This window comes from Somniosus microcephalus, chromosome 16 (assembly GCF_052327205.1).
Source record: "Somniosus microcephalus isolate GS21.2 chromosome 16, FLI_Smic_1.0, whole genome shotgun sequence".
NCBI classification, from domain to species: Eukaryota; Metazoa; Chordata; class Chondrichthyes; order Squaliformes; family Somniosidae; genus Somniosus; species Somniosus microcephalus.
Window position 1 is genome coordinate 82,482,010 of NC_141002.1, and position 13,162 is coordinate 82,495,171.

General features: G+C 41.6%; 1 protein-coding gene across 9 annotated transcripts in view; it reads right to left on the reverse strand.

The window, feature by feature from the left end:
- Positions 1-13,162, reverse strand: part of cnot2 (CCR4-NOT transcription complex, subunit 2) — a 143,595-nt gene that overhangs the window by 102,188 nt on the left and 28,245 nt on the right. Inside the window, exon 1 of one of the 9 annotated variants that reach the window (XM_086009348.1) lies at positions 11,773-11,885. The exons of the other annotated variants lie outside the window; for them this stretch is intronic. The gene's annotated coding sequence lies outside the window, so the exon portion shown is untranslated. Of the gene's footprint in view, positions 1-11,772; positions 11,886-13,162 lie in introns of those variants that run through there. 9 annotated transcript variants of the gene reach the window in all.

Sequence of the window (13,162 nt, forward strand, 5' to 3'; positions counted from 1 at the left end):
AGAACAAGAAGTCTGCCAATGTTACTTAGCAACAAATGTCCAAGAACTGCGCCAGAGTAACCTGGATTGATTCACCTTCCCATTTTCCTTTTTTGCGGGGGAACTCACCTCACTGCAAATAAAGGACCATGGTGAAAAAATTAGTTTTGGCAGTCTCGATCCAGTTCTCTTATGATTCTAAAGCATGAAACAGACCATTCAGCATTTAATGTTGGTAAAGTGGCAGGCCCCTTTCAGACAGGCCTTAAGCAGAGCCACTGGAAAACTATCAGATTGTGGCAAAAACTGCAGAGATTTTCCCTAATTTCTTGGGAGAAATTACAGGATTTTCCATATTTCACAGATGCACCCTTCTTTAACTTAAGTACCCCATCCATACACGCTGACACTCTCCACTTACCACAGTAAATACTAACACTCTTTCCGATTCTCTCCCTCCTGTTTGCTTCGAGCTCCAACTGATGCAGGAATTCCTGATCTGTCAAAGCTATTACAAGATCAGGAACTTCTGCCCAAAGCATGTAGTGATCAGGTAGGAACTAGGAAAATCAGGGATTACAGAACAATTTTTTCTGGGGCAGGGGAAAGACTTAAGGGTTTTATCACTGGTCCTTACTTTAGCAGTGCTTTATGAAAGAAAGATTGGTAACTGTAAGTTAGGCAACTATTACATTGATGCAACAAGGGATGCTCTTCAGAAACTGGGTAAAGGCATGTTGTTGGGATTGGGCAGAGAAAATTACTTTACATCTAACCCTTACTATGCTTGACCTAGAAGCGCTTGCTCCTAACACCAAGTGGAAAATATAACAGCATCAGCATCCCTCACCCTGATGATTATAAATTCACAAACATTTAAAAAATGTGTTGCATTCATTACTGCACACACAATTTACATTGCACTCGCTACACATTCTCCTTTCCATATTGTGAATATTCTGCACCAAACACACCTACAAACACTCGTTGAAAGAAGTTTGTTATGTTTTGAAAAATTCAACACATTAGTTTATGAAATGGGCAAAATCCCTTCTTCGAACCCAAATACAATTCTCCCAAATTGATGGGGGGGGGGGGGTTAAACAGTGAGTGCCTACAATTTGATTTCAATCATTCGGAGCTTTACAACTCATGAAAATATTGATAGGAAAATATTGATTAAAAAATATTACAAGTTAAACTTCACCTACCTGAATCCTATATATTTTGCAATACCCTCAAAACACTTTTGTCAAAAAGGGCACTCAGAATTGAACGCTCATAATTAATACAGAGCTATAGACACATGTGCATCGTAGAGAACTACAACAGTTGATGATGTACTAGCAAACGCCCCATGGCGATGCCCAATGCCAGTTGATGAATACAAGTTATTTTGATACTGTTTGCGAAGCTCTACGATCTACATCGAAGTGTTCCACAAAGACAAGGTCCTAAAATTTGTCTCGGGCGGCGGCACGAAACGGGCGGTATCAGATCGGTTGCCTGTTATACGCAGCACCCGATATTCAGTTCCACTGTGGTCAATGTAACGGAATATCAGGCGCTGTGTAGAACGAGCGGCCAATCCAATATCGCCTGTTTTGTGCCACCGCCCGAGATGAATTTCTAGGCCGGGAAGTTTAAACACTAAACAAGCAGAGAGAGCATCAGTTCTGCATTCATACAATCCTTAACTTTCTGAAAACAAATAAAACGGCTCCAATAACGAGACTATCGCTGATTATGAATGCAACTTATGATTTCTTTTATAGAAACTGCAAAAGAACTTTCATTTTGTAATACAAGCGAGAATGTGCTGCAGTTTCTTAGTATTTTAAACACCTAACCTATAGAAACCACCCAGTGTATTAACGCACTGTGCCATTATTTAAGTGTAATCAGCCTCTGCTGCCTTTCACCTCTACCCCAATAGCAAGCTGCTGCTTTTGGTGGAACCAACAGATCTATGTGGATGTTAGGGCCAAGGCACGAGGATAAAAACGTACAATTAAATGCGATGTTAGCAGCGAGTTGTCAAACCAATAGCATTTTGACGTCACTTAGGGAGTGAGCCTACACCACCCAGCCCAGCTCCACAAGTAAAGCTTGATTGAGTACAGAGGGAAGGATAAACAACTGAAAACGTGCAACAAAAAACACACATTTTTACCTAGTGTCAGCAACAAGCATGCTTATGTCAGATGTTGCATGGGTCAGATGAAATATTAAGATCCTCTTCTATACTGACCCCAAAACAGTCCAGAAAAGTATCCCCCACTAATGTTCCAGCATGACATTTATGCTGAACTAATCTGCCATCACAGGTCTACTGCAAATTAATATCAGGTGATTCATCTTCTGCAAAGCATAGATCATTCCATGTACATAGATACACACATACAGCACTATACATGGTGCACATACCTGTTCCAGGGAAAACTTAAGTGTTGTGTGTATGCAGTCCCTCTAACATAGCAATATATACATATCTACCCGACAGCACAGTTGCCATTTGTCTAAAGCCTCAATTCTAGTCACCAAGTCCAGGTGTTACACTGGAACCCATGTTCATGAATCACTGACATATTGCTACACAAGTGGATATTCAAACAGACCACATTGAAATTCGGTGGCTCTATTTTTTGGTTTTCATGTCGCACTTTACATTATGGACATAATTTCCATATCATACAAAAAGAGCTTTATAATGTGAGACCATTCAGCTAGTGGACAATTCAGTTAACTCATCAGGTTGGGTCAGAACCAAGATCCCAGAGATGAAAGGACAGTCCTAATACACCATCTCAAATCTTAGCGAAACAAGGTCACCACGCACCATTTATAAACACTGAGAAATGGTGTATTAATCACTTTGATCTCAACAGAAATGAAGCAAACAAATTTGTAGAACACAGCATCCCTTTACGTGTTAATAGAAATGCCTATAACTTGCTTCTCGATTTCGTGGCACAGCACAATATACTTGCAATTACAGCCCTGCTAATGAGTTGCAACAGATCAAACAAAAATCTAAATGGTCAATTAATGCAAAATCTCATCAACCCAGTCATACTCCAATCATCTGCAAAGTAGACTTGATGACAATTATATTTTAAAAATTGAATGTGCATTCAGGGTTTACGTAATGTGTAATTAATGCAAAAAGTACAATAATCCAAGCAATCTAGGAATGACTACTACTAGCACATTACAACAGAGCACACATTTAACCAGGAAACGGTACTTTTCATGTCATTTTAATGTTTAATATTCAGTTCTGGTCAGAAAAAGTCAACAGATTATTTAATTATGAAGTTTGTTGGGTGGTATAATAAGTGTTTTAAATCTGCACAAGCCCAACAAGTCCAAACTGGTTATAGAGGCAGCATGCTTCAGGTCAAATATCTGTGACAAGTACTTGTGTTATTACTTCTGTAGGGGATTGGTTTTTTTTTGGAAGTATTGCCGTTTAAAATATTCCAAAGAGTCCTATGTGTAAAAAGTGAACACACTGGAATGACATCAGCCTTTATAGTGTTCCTACCCCATAACACTGGTATTGGGATCCTTTTTATCTATAATATTTTGTGCTAGCACCAGACCCTGCATATTCTACACAGATGTCAGTTGGAAAAATAGCCATGATCTCATTGAATGGCGGAGCAGGCTCGAAGGGCCGAATGGCCTACTCCTGCTCCTATCTTCTATGTTTCTATAGATACAGGAAACTTTCGTTTAACCAGAGGGTAAAAGTCCGGAAAGCTCTATCTACCGGCAAAATTCAGGAGCCGTTTTCTATAAGTTTTTCTACTTCTCATTGCTTTTTTTTTCCCCAGTCAGGCTCTGCAAGGTCTGTAGCTAAGCAACAGCTTCAGCTAGAGACGCTTGCAGTTGCAGCCGACTGTTTTGAAGCTGTTGCTAAGCAACAGGGTTTGTTGATTCACACGGACCTGAAAAGCTCTGTATGTTTTAACATTAGCGCTGGTTTATACGGCAGTTTTGATCTAACGGCACCAGCTCGGTCCAGTCAGTGCCGGATACCAGAAAGTTTCCTGTAATTAGGAGTAACCATGAATGCAACAAATGCCATGGCCTAACCACATTTGAACATGTGAGCACTACACAAATTTAAAGAGGCAGATTATACGAGAGGCTTTTCTGCCAAATAGTTTCATACTTTACTGCAATGCACTTTTCCTATAAGTCATTACAATCCACCCACAATACTAGCCATTTTACTTTTCTTTCCCCTTTTAAAAAAAACCACAAACGTGGTTTACTAGTGCTTTCAGTATAACGTATATGTGCTATTTTTAGATGTGCATTTTCTACTACAGTGGTTCTAAACTCTGTCACAATGCAAATTCAGTTCAATGCTCTGGTTACTGCTGTAAACCACAGTAACACACATACCAGCCATGCTATTTTTCTTAAACTAATAAATCAGTGTCTTAACAACTGGAGCTTAGCTATCCACTGAAGTCTGGTAAAAAAATGAAACATTTTTCAATTACTGAAGTGGCATGAGGGTTTCAGGCACAAAGCCCATTTGCAAAAGTTAAAAAGATTAAGGATGGCTCATCATAGTTCATTCATCCAGAATCATCCTGAAGTCTCCTCCAACCCCACCCATTCCCCCATTGCAGCTTCCAATTGGTTCTTCATTGATTTCAGGGCTTTCACCACCTATACTACAACCAGGAGTCCAGTCAATGTGTGGATTGTCTACGTGTGAAGATATCCCATTAGTCCTAAATTTGCCTTTTACTAATTATGGCACCTTGTCTTCCTCTCACAATTTCATTTTATGTAAGTTTCCGAATTTACCTTTTTGCATACCATTTGCTATTTTATATATTTCTAGATGATCATTTTTTCAGTTTTGAAGGGAGGTGTCTGTGAGACCAAATGTTTTCAGTCTTGACTCAAAGACTTCTATTACTTGGGATCAGTCTTGTGACTCTTTTCTGCACACTCTCCCTCTCAAGCAATGATTGTAGGCTGTAGTTGGACAGAAACAAGTGGTCCTTTTTATGCCCACAAAGATGATTTAAGTTTTATAGTAGCAAATATAGTACATTTTAAATTATGAAATCACAATCCAAATAAAAAATATAAATGTTTACAACTGGGCATTTTGGAAAAAAGAGAACAGCTGGGTCACACAGCTTTAAAATCTAACAAACCATTAAGTGACATTCCAACAAACCACGCTATATAGGGAAATGAAAGAGGAGTTGGGAGGGAGGGAGGGAAGAGAACACAGGTCGCACAGCTGGCTAGCATAATCTCATCTCTGGAATCAGAATTAAAATGTAGATAAGAAAAGTGGGATAAAAGTCTGCTCTATCTTGGCTGGCATTTAGGGTCAAACATGTAGGGCTAGAAATTCAGTTAGGGGCGCCCAGCTCGCCTGGGCGCCGGAATTACCGCTGCACGCGGAGCCACTTGCGCCAGCGGGAAATTCAGTTTCAGCGCCCCAAGTGGAAGCCGGCCGCTAAACAAGGGTTTCGGCGCCCCGCTTGGGGCACTGAAACTGAATATCGGCGTGTAAAGTGCCGCAGCGCCACCCGCTGCGGCACGGCAGCCTGCGGTACTGCAGGCCTTCCTCTCACTCTTAAGGGGGAGGTGCCTGCAACAGCGCGATCCCCGCTCGCGAGTGCCGGCAAATGAGCCCGGCACCAAGGAGAAGTGCCGGGCTCTCTGGAAACAGCCGGCAATGCCGCGGGGGTGTGTAGGAGGCCGGGGAAGGAGGTGCGGGCAGGCGGCCGCCGAAAAAGCGGCCGGCCGCACCTCCACCTTAACTCGCCCCACTACCGGCACAGGTAGGCCCCGTGTACCAGTCGCTGTTTGCGGCCGGCGCGGGGGAGGCGGCAGCAACCAAATATGGCCAGCGGGGCGCTGAATTTCTAGGCCGTAGTATCCTTGAGCAGCTTAAAGCAGTCACTAACCTGCTGTGCAGTTAGCCCATACTATATGTAGCCTCTTGGTCTTGAGTGGCAAGAGTGCAAAAACATTCGAATTCTTCAGAACTGACATCCTTAATTTGAATGAACATTAATGATAAATCGCTTTTAAAAGAAATTAACTTAAAGAAGGATTTTTTTAAACTAGACACATATATACTTCAAGGAGGTACAAATACAATGAGAAAGGGTTGCAAATAGAAAGCTCATGGAAAATGCCATGCAAGTGTTTTCATGGCATCATTCCAATTTAGGCTTGGTGCATACATTCACATTCAATTCAGATTAACAAACTACTTAGTGGATTGCCTTGGTCCACGTTACATAAGAGTACCCAGGGTTGAATTATGGTTTGGCACCTGATATCCAACTACATTACACATCTATGTAATTAAAATAGTTAACCATATCATGCATGTCCACAGGGTGGAATATCACAGAGAGCTTGGTAAAATCCACAGGATGCAAAGCAGGCTAATTGTGTCTTGGCGAACAGATGAATTCAACCAATCAAAAGTCATTAACCATGGAGAGAAAACAAATAATTGCTCCATTCAATAAAAAAAACAACCAATTAACATCCAGTAACCAATCAAATTCCTGAAAATAGATATCTATGTCCTTTGAGTGGCCATATTGGTCATTCAACAATCCCGTCTTCCAATACCTCCAACAACTTTTGCCTCCATAAACCACCCTTGTGGCCAGCCACCGGATTCATTTGTGTAGCTTGCATAATTCAACGGGACCTTGGAATGTTGATTTTTTTTAGGTCCCTGCTTACAAACAATGTACAAAACAGACGAGGTCTATTGCATATCAGATTCCTACACATGCACAACCTCGATGCCAGCCTTCTTCTATATGAGCTCACTCTCATAATAAAACAAAATGTGAACTCTAAATTGAATTAGCAGATTCATCTATATGCATTGATTGATAAAATGTATCGATACAATCACAAACACCAACCTCTAAAAGTAGCAGGGTTATTGCTCAGAGTGGAAGCAGAAGCTGCTTTTCCACCTTTTACTTATCATATGACATAATCAGCAAGATCGAACTAGAGATGGAGATTAATGAACAGAAAGAAAGCAAACTACAGAGAAGGGACCTTGCAGCACACTCGACATAGAGAGTACTGCACTTTTGGGAGCTGGGCTGGGACAGAATAGGACTGACCAGATTCGCAGCTCTTCAAACTGAAGCTGTGCAGCAAGGCCTCCCTCATGGGACCCACTAACTCAGTAGGTTACTGATTATCACAGTAACCAAACACCACAACTGCTTCTTAGTGTCCTCCTCCAGCCGCGAGTCTCAACCAATCGTCACCGTTACTAGCACTGCCACTCTGTCTCTACAGGTTATCACTTGTCAGTAACTCCTGCTGCCACTGTTCAATCTCTGGTTTCAGCCCTAAATTTCAGGCAGTTATTTTCACTTCTATTACCACTCTTTGGGCTCATGTCTTCTAACAGTTACTGGCACCACCGCTGTCCCAATGAGTCATCAACCATTAGTATCACCACCGCTGCGCAATCTCAAATCAAATCAACTTTTATTGTCATTGTTAGTGCACAAGTGCAGTACAACGAAATGTAGGCTTGCGGCTCCCGAGAGTGTACATTTAGATTAAGACATTTAAACATTCAACATACATTTGGCTTGTAATACATTAACATAAGCATAACCATAATAAAGTGCATTGGCAGATGTGCAGGCTTTAGAGTTTATTTGTGGAGTTCAGTAGGATGACAGCCCTGGGAAAGAAGCTGTTCCTAAATCTGGTCGTACGGGTGCGAATGCATCTGTAGCGTCTCCCAGATGGCAGGAGGGCGAACAGACTGTGGCTGGGGTGGGTAGGGTCTTTGATGATGGACCGTGACCTTCGTAAACAGCGTTTCTGGTATATGTGCTCTATGGTCGGTAGCCGGGTGCCGGTAATGCATTGGGCAGTTTTGACTACCCGCTGCAGGGCTTTCCGGTCATAGTAGCTACAGCTGCCATACCATACTGTGATACAGTTCGTCAGGATGCTCTCTATTGTGCAGTGGTAAAAGTTAGAGGGGATCAGGGGTGACAGGTTACATCCCTTCAGCCTCCTTAGGAAATATAGGCGCTGCTGGGCCTTCTTCACCAGAGAGGAGGTATTGAGGGACCAGGAGAGGTCTTCAGTGATGTGGACTCCGAGGAACTTAAAGCTGTCCACCCTTTCTACCACAGCCCCATTGATGTGGATGGGGGTGTGACTTCCGCCTTTAGACTTCCTGAAGTCCACAATGATTTCTTTGGTTTTCTTGACGTTCAGGGCCAGGTTGTTATCGGCGCACCACTTCACGAGATGCTGGACCTCCTCCCTGTAGGCTGACTCATCGTTGTTGGTGATCTGGCCTACTACCGTGGTATCATCCGCAAACTTGATGATGGTGTTGGAACCATGAACAGCCACACAGTCGTGGGTGAAGAGGGAGTAGAGGGGGCTCAGCACACATCCTTGTGGGGCCCCCGTGTTCAGGGTCAGGGGCTGGGGGGGGGGGGGGGGGGGGGGGGGGGGGAGGTGTGGTTACCTAATTTGACAGACTGGGGTCTGTTTGTTAGGAAGTCCAGGGTCCAGTTGCAGAGGGAAGTGTTCAGGCCAAGAGTTTGGTGGCCAGCTTGTTGGGGACGATAGTGTTGAATGCTGAGCTGTAGTCTATGAACAGCATTCTGATGTAGGTCTCTTTACCATCTAAGTGATTCAGTGCCGAGTGTAGAGCAGTTGTGATTGCAGCCTCCGTTGATCTGTTTGCACGATAGGCAAACTGGTGTTGGTCAAGAGAGGCAGGAACACTGGCTTTGATGTGAGCCAGGACCAGTCTCTCGAAACACTTCATTACGATGGGTGTGAGTGCGACAGGTCGATAGTCGTTCAGGCACGTCACAGCTATTTGTTTTGGCACAGGAATAATGGTAGCAGTCTTGAAGCATGTAGGGACTACTGCCTGGGCCAATGACAGATTGAAGATGGCGGTGAAGACATCAGCCAGCTGATCAGCACATTCCTTGAGTACCCACTCCGATCCCACTTCTTGTCATAGGCTTAAATACCATCACCTCATCTTCTGTGGGATCCAAATGAGCAGATCCTTTAATGGCCTACTGGTATACTTGCTTTATTTTGCTGTTGCTTAAACTGCCTATCCTAAAAGCAAGTTACCATTTGTTAGAAGCTGATTAGCAAAAAGGAAAGGCAGAACAAAAGTCCATACATCAAAGTATTGTAGCCCAAAATCTTTATTGGCCTCGAGCACTTTGGGTCAAATATACACATTTTCCATCAATCTTTTGCTCTTCTGAGTGAGACAAAACTTGCACAGTTTCATGTATTACAGTAGCTCTCACAAGGTCTCTCCTTTCCCAGGTGGATCCTTATCTCTCTCCCCGTAGCCCCTGTACCCACTTGGGACATGGTGACTGCCATTTTACTGCATGGTCTGAACTTTTAAGGTCATAAATATAAAAAAAAAATAACAAAATCAGTAAAGAAACATTTCTGACAGGCATACAGAAAAGACAAAGGAGTGACTTAAGGCATTTTAGATGACCTTTTTTCACTCTAGTCCAAGAAAAAAAACTAACTCAGTGTACAACTCTCTCTTGCAGCTTTATTCCCATTTCCATATAGGTCCATTGGGCACTGGCTTCACTATTTATGGATATAATAGAAAATTAAACAAATGCTATAGAACACAGCATTGTGCAAGTGAATCTGATGAATAATTTGTGTGCTGCTTCTGTGAACTAGAAACTAATGTCCTGCAATAGTGTGTCTGCAGCCGTTTCATTCATCTCCAACAGCTGCTAATCTTAGGTGGCAGAAACAAAGTGTGGGAAAAATACATTTGCCTTGGTCAGAGAGCCCCAGGCTGGTCACTTCATCAGATATGACACAGCCCAGAAAGCTCCACTGTATGTGAAATTCATTTAGTGTGGAAAGCAGTTTGATAATTAGACATGTTTTCTTGTGAAGGAATAAGCCATATAACCTATTCAGAAAATTACACCATTCTATGAAAGAATTTTGGCCTTATTAAAACATGACAAACTGGGTCTGGAAATCTAGAAACCTAACTATGAAAAAGCTGTGATAGCATTCTGGCTATTGAGATAAGATGAGTTGTTGACACTGAATCAATAACCTTTTTGAAACAGAAGGTTAAAGGCTCCTGACAGTCTGAACCTTTGGGAAGAAGACAATAGTTCACCCTGTATAAGGTGTTCCAATTTACACCTCGTAAAGCAGCACATAAAAGTAACAAACATCTGCCTTCATAAAAATGATACCAAGTAAAGTGCACCTGCTGTTACACTGTTTTTTATGATAAACTTAGAACACCTAGGAGAGAGACATGGTTCTGTAGTGCTACCAGCTGAGGTGACTAAGAATTGCAGGGGTCAGCAGAAAAATGACGAGATAATTAGTTTACATCAGCAGAAAACCTTAAGGAAATACCACTGGAAAAGGGTATAAATATTGAACTCTCAAATGGGATAGTAGACTCGCTTAAAGGAGCAAAGCGATTCTTGGCTTCAGAGCCAGCACTTTAAGTCTCCAACTCTTTGTACCTCGGGGATCAAAGGTACTGTATTTGATTTTGGTGGATATCCTGAATAAAACTAAGAACTGTAAAACTGTAGCAAAGTTAAGATTTGAGAGTAGGTTCTCTGATAATAGAATTGTAAGCTTTCTTTTTTTGGAACTGTTAATGTTGCAATTGACTCACCAACTGTAAATTATATGTTGGTTCTTTAATAAATCTATATATTTTTAGAATTGTCTCACATAATACTTCTGTATCAAACTCACAAACTCAATCTCTGAGCACTCTTTGGTGAGGAGTTGCAGAATTCTGGGGGCATTTTCCGGACCCTCATAATATCCGGAACATTACAGTCTAGCTAAACTTATTAAAAGTGCTATCTGGAGGATGGTAACATTTTCAGGTTGTTCCTTTCCTTTAGGAAGAGAGAGTCTGGACCTTTAGACCCAATTAAGCATCTTTAGGATTCGGCTAACTCAAACTTTAGTTGAAAGTGAACGTCTGAGGAATACGCTTGATCCGGGGTAACCCTAAAAGGGGCTAGGACTAGTCATTATCCCTTTATTCTGCCATGCTGACAAGATTATGCTGAAGTGGCCCCAACCATAAGCATGCTCACATCACAATACTGTTGTGCGTCATGAAGCAAACTCACAGATGCACTGTACCAGCTCAGGGTGTTAAGCAGATCAGCACAAGAGGTTGTTCCAACTGTAGATCAAGGGGTCTCTTGCTGTCAGAAGAAAGTAGGTTAGATGTTGTACATTTCCAAAGGGAGCCAGTGGTGAAAGAGCCATGTGTTTGTCGTCTGCTGCATGTTGTAATGTAAAAATGTCTTTACATAAAGAAGTAAACAGAAAGAATGACAAAAGGAGTCATAGGCAGATAGCTAGCTTGCCATAGCCAGAAAGACACAGCGGAGTGGAAGACCAACAGTGAACTAGAGCGCGAGACATAAACAGAGAAGCAACAGCAAGAGAGACCCAAAAACTTTTTCTGCCCATGACCAACAGTAACAGAGATCAACTGGTTGAATATGCAAAACAGGACATACCAACAAGGGTTCTCTAAACTAATACTGTACTGGGATTAATTCACTTTAATACACAACCCTGATTTTGGACAGCTTAGCAGGATCTGTACAGCCAGTAAAGAACCCCTTTTTCAACATGCATTGCAAATTTACCAATGTACCAGCATTTATATTTGTTTTCTCTTTTTATCTGTACAGTAGACCAATTTACCTGCGGGAGGACAACTGGTCTGAAGGGCTAGTGACTTCCACTAACACATGGTCAATGTACTGAACGCCTACATGCGAGAAGCTTCATGCGCAGTCTTGATTTAACAAATCTGAAAAACTAAAAGAACAGCAATTGCATATTTTAATTTTGAGTATGTGCGAGGACCAGTGGCTTTGGTAGCTACTGTCCTACAGCCTTAATTCTGCACCTTGCTACATTGTACCCTGCGTATCGGCCATACCTTTGACCACACGTGCAGCACCAAGTACACAGACAAACAACTTCTCTCCACAGGAGTCAGCAAGACATCAGTTTATCTTCAAGCGTACCCATCACCTCATACCCACTTTGCCAAATGTAGTCCAATTATTGAGATTCCCAATAAAAACAGTGCATGCACACATGGACTGCTAAAAAAGCATCGGTAATCTTGTTTTTCCCCACATTATCTGAAGGCATCCCTCAAAACATACTCTAATAATCTGAAGTTTGGTGGTATTCTAAGGCTTACAGGTTAGAGCTTCAGTTACTTCCTTTCCCCTCAAACAATCTAGAGATGTAGCACAGCAATAGTTTTAGAAAATATGTTACTCAAAAATTTCCAGATTAACCAAAAATGTGTTTTATTTTGAAGGGAACGAACTGGAACTACAATATCTATATTCTGGGATTAACTTGGATGAAACTAGTAATGCGTCCTGTTCTCCTCCTCCCCCACCACCCATCCCCCAAAAGAGAAGAACTTAAGCAATTAAGTGCAATATGATGCAAGGTCTTAGTCACCCTTTTTAGCTATTTCTCATTGGAACATGCCAACTAAATTGGAATAAAGTTAAACAGTACCCCTGAAAAAAGCAGTAGCAGCATGCAAGACTTACAAGCCAGCTAAAATCAGTTATTATAGATTAATATTGATTCTACAGGAAACCACATTCCTGTTCCAAACATCAACCTGAATTCCACCCTACCAACTAATTTCAATCAGTAGTACCCCTTACTAACATAAAGAAACTAAAAGACCAACATTGTTTTAATATTTTTGTTTAAAAATTGAATGTTGATGACCACACAGAATTACCGAACCATAGTGTGCAAAAGAATCGCATCAGTATCACTGGTGATCATTTTGTTTCATCAACCTTAGCATAGAAACAATGTATGTTAAGTCAACTGCTTAACATTTGTACTGTGACTCTTTCCAAGTTCGTCTACAATTAAGCAACAAATACAGAAATAATGTTCTGGCCTTATATTTTAAACTAACTAGTTATTATTACTGGTGACAAAAAAAATCCTGCCACAATTTCCAGAAAATTATGGTTAAATTTACTCATTGGAGAAACCAGGTAGCACAATAGACTTGCATATAGTCCTTTTCCCTTCTGAAACC